The sequence below is a fragment of the Meriones unguiculatus genome, chromosome 20 (assembly GCF_030254825.1).
Source record: "Meriones unguiculatus strain TT.TT164.6M chromosome 20, Bangor_MerUng_6.1, whole genome shotgun sequence".
In the NCBI taxonomy this organism is placed as follows: Eukaryota; Metazoa; Chordata; class Mammalia; order Rodentia; family Muridae; genus Meriones; species Meriones unguiculatus.
Genome location: NC_083367.1, coordinates 47,276,120 through 47,280,539, shown reverse-complemented (window position 1 = coordinate 47,280,539; position 4,420 = coordinate 47,276,120).

Here is a 4,420-nt window from a genome sequence, read left to right as displayed (position 1 = left end):
CATGGGATAGATGATCTCACCAGTGAACGTGAGGGCAAGCAGGCCAAAGCAAACCTTCTTCCATGTGCTGGAAGATGCAGCTTAGCTCTAGTTCCTGTCTCAAATAATCAGACCAGGAAATGTCCACACAGGCATGCCCATCAGCTTGGGTTATAGTTAATTCTAGATGTAGACAAGCTGACACCCAAGATGAACCGTGAGAGGCGCCCAACAGTGACACCACCCCGTAACACCAGCACCGTTGCAGTTCCAAGCATTTGCTGACCAGGATCCCTGATTCCCAAGGCCCTGTCTACTGTGGCTGGGACTTCACAGGGTCATCTCTCAGTACCGTCAAATAGCTGATCCCTCGTGATGGCTTCCTTGGTGCTATGGACTGAACTGTGTCCACCTCAAGGAAGATGTGTTAGGATCCTTACCCCTAAATCTCATAGGACAGGTGTCCCCATGAAAGGAAGAAATTTGAACACAGGGAGAGAGACACTCAGAAGATGACACGAAGAAGCAGAAGATGGCATCTAAAATCCAAGGAGGACCAACTGCATTGCCTTAAGACACAGCTTCCAGAGATGCTAAGTCTCTGCTTTGTAAGTCCTGTCGTTTGGGAGACCCTTGCATACTTGTGGTCCTAGCTTCCTGACTGCCCAGGCCCTGGCAGGGTGTTTAACTTAGGGTTGGGATTGCTGTAATAAAACACCATGACTGCAAACAGCTTGAGGAGGAAAGGGATTGTTTCAGCTTATAGTTCTACCTCACAGCCTATTACTGAGGGAAGTCAGGACAAAAACTCAAATAGGGCAGGAACCTAGAGGCAGGAGCTGACGCAGAGGCTACGAAGAGGCACACTGGCTTGCTCAGCCTGTTTTCTTACAGAACCCAGGACCATCAGACCAGGGATGGCACCATCTTTAGTGAGCTGGGCCCTCCCCCATCAATCATGTATCGAGAGAGAGAGAGAGAGAGAGAGAGAGAGAGAGAGAGAGAGAGAAAGAGAGGCAGGCACAGGCTTACCCACAGGCCAGTGTGGTAGGGACACTTTCTCGACTGAGGTTTTCTCTTCCAAAATTCCAATCTATCATCTATGAAGTTGACGTGAAAGTAGCCAGCACGGAGGTCATGACCAAGGCAGCGGCTGCGACAGAGCCAGATGAAATCCTCAGTGAGGTAAGAGAAGCGCGCCCCCCACAGGGCAAGCAGTGGTAATGGGAACGTTTGAAGCGGTGTGGTACACTGGATTGTGTCTGTCCCAAACGCTACATGTAATGAAAAAGATTTTTGTATGCTGCTCGCTGGGTATGAACTAAAATGTCCAGATGTGCGGGCGCCAGAAGGCTCTTGGCTCAGGGTTGGTAGAAGTGAAATGAGGACATCCTTACTTCTGCCCCGTGGGACATTTCCTGTATGACTTGGAACCCAGTCCAGAAGCAAATGTTCGAAAATAGCAAAATACAGATTTGCATATAAAAAGTCACTATGAAAGCATTAAGGTCCGCAGAAGGAAAACAGTCCATGGGCATGAAGAGCCACATTTTATTTTATTTTTCCACGAAATGAAATGACTTTAATCTGGGAAAGAAACTGGTGGTGTGTAAGGAGACAAGGCCACGGTTAAGGCTGTACTGCAGCTTCCTGTAACAGAAGGCTTTTAAGATTTAGGCTGCTTCAGGCCCACTTTCATTTGCCTCAGCCCCAACCCTTCTACACTTATTCCCCGCCTACACTTATTCCAAAAAAATGTTTTTTTTTAATTAATCAAATCTGCTTATCAGAAAAATAAGTAATTAAAAAAATATATTCCTCAAATACTTCATGGGACATACTTACATAACAAAAAATAATTTGTTGTTTATCCGAAACAGCAAATTTAATTGAGTATCCTTTCATGAAACCGTAGTCTGGTCCTAACGTTAGCTTAGACAGAGCTGCAGAGGAACGCCTGGAAGGATGGAATTTGCAGCACGGACAGGTGGCCTTTGAGCCCTGCTCCAGGCTCCAGGCCCTGCTCTGCTGAAGCCATGACTGTCCACTTATGCATTACCAGGCCAAGGCTGGCATTGTCCACCTAAGCCAGAAAGAGGAAGGAGCGGCGACTGTCGGCACCAGAGAGCCTTGCAAAAGGAAGCAGCTGGGCTCTAGGGTGGGCGATCTTCGGGACCAGCCCTGTAAAGACGGAAGAGCCGGGCCACCCTGAAGCTGGGAGGGGCTGAGAGGAGTCGCAGAAATTCGAGGGAATGGCAGCTTCACACTGAGACCCAGGGTACGGCCGGGTACCCCGGCGCCTGAGCACCCAGCAGCCCTTCTCGGCTGTCTCGCGCCCCCTGGTGGCCGCATCTAGTCAAACCACTTACTCATTCAGGGCTCTGCTACCCGAATCCCAAAATCGAGGAAGGGAGAGGGGGTCCCTTGAGGAGCAGTGCTCCCTCAGTGGCCACTTGCCTGAAAGCACCACTTTCGGTGTCCCTACAGATGCAATGACGACAGCCCGCAAGTTGCTTACAGCATCGACCCTGGCTTCAGTTCTAGCTGCAAAATGGAGCCTCTGGTTGGAAGTCCCAGGAGAGAGCAAGAACTTGTCTGAAGGCGTCTTTGCCAAATGAAGTCTGCTCTAGTGAGCTCAAGGCAGCCTCGTTAGTGCCTTGCGGACCCCACCACATAACCCCCCTAGGTGGAACAGGCTAATCCCATCTTTTAACTGGTGAGAATGTAGCTCAGTGGTAAAGTTCCTGCTCAGTATGCGTGAGGTTTCCATCCTCCACATCTCAAATATAAAACTTGTAAGCAATGTGCAAACAGGACTGGAGAGTCAGCTCAGCGGTTAAGAGCATTTCAGACAAAACCAAAATGTTCGATTTTACCAGTAAAAGACTCAGGAGCCAGATGCTGGATGAAAGCCTGCTGACTCAGAGAGGCAGAGAAAGCACCCAGCTGACCTTCCTCCTCAGCTAATGTTCCGGAAGGAAAAGCCCCTTCTCCTTCTCCACAGTCTTAAAAACCCTCAAACTGAATGTCCCTCCTTTCGACTTACTGTCCACTCTCTATCCATCTTCCTGACTTCCTCTAACGCTCCAAGTTTTTTTCCTAAGTTCATTTCCTGTCAACTGGCTGCTTGCTCCGCTTCTTGACCTATGGTTGACTTTATTTAATCCTGTTTACAGAAAGCGTTTGGATTAAAGGTGTGCGCTAGGGCTGAGCCACACCACAACTAGAAACAGTTTGTTTTTGGTTGTTTTTTTTTTTTTTTTTTTTCCAGCACACAATCTCAGGGTTGGCAGTATGATCAAATATCCTGCAACACTCTAATTCCAGTGGATCCAACAGCCTCTTCTGGCCTCCACGGTCACTACACATCCATGCAGTTCAAAACATGCCAGCAAAACATACCCATAAAATGGAAAAAAAATATTAAGGTGCAAGTAAAGGGCTGTACGATGAAAACCTTGTGCTTCCGAGCACAGTATTTTCCGGCTGTGCTTGCTGACTCAAAACAAAAAACCTGAAATCTCAGCTCTCAGTTTAAGTTATTTCCACAGCAATTTCAGTCTCACTGTCCTTCCCTAAGTCCTGGGGATATTCTTTAGACCAACCAGCCCTCCAGTAGGGGTGTTCTGAGTGTGAAGTCAGAGTTGCCTCAGCTCCCCCATGCCACCTTCCACCCCGACCCAAGGCTGTTAAAGGGCAGAGATAGCCCTTCATCAGTTCTGCAATGAAGAACTAATGTTCTTCATCAGTTTTGCTATGATAAGGGGTCTAGATTTTATCCAAACGCTTCTGGAATGCTTCTGTGAGGTGGGTTTTTGTTTATCTGTTTTTGTTTGTTTGTTTGTTTGTTTGCTTGTTTTTAAAGAGGAATCAAATTTAAACTGAGTAAGGAAAATTACCCTCCAGCCTGGGCCTCGTCCAACCAGGCAAATGCCCTAAGGAGGGAATCCTGCCATTGGATGCCTATTGACTGCAGACTGCAGAACCACTTTCCTGGGGCTCCTGACTGCCAGGCTACCAAGGATATTCCAGCCTACAGTCTGGTGTCTGCAGTCCTGTCAGTCAATGCTTTAGACCGGCCTCTGCCCACATATGTATATGAGGGGGAAAGAGAGAGAGGAAGAGGGCGGAGGCTGTTGTATATATTAAAACATCTCGCCCCAGAGAGAGGCGAGGCTCAGGACACTCAACATTTTCAAGAAGCGTATGGGGCTCAGAAGGTACCTCTGAGGCTAGGAAAGCAGGAACATGCTGTTGGGGGAGCGGCTGCAGCTTTCATCTGTCCTCACCTGTACCAGGTGGGCTTTTGGGGGGGGGGAAATGCAACCACCCGGGTTGCCCGTGCTCCTGAAAGTTACCCTTCATCCATGTTCCTGTAAGTCACCCCCGTAAACTCAGTGGTTTACCAAGCCTGACTTGGGTGGAATCATTTCCTTGGTCT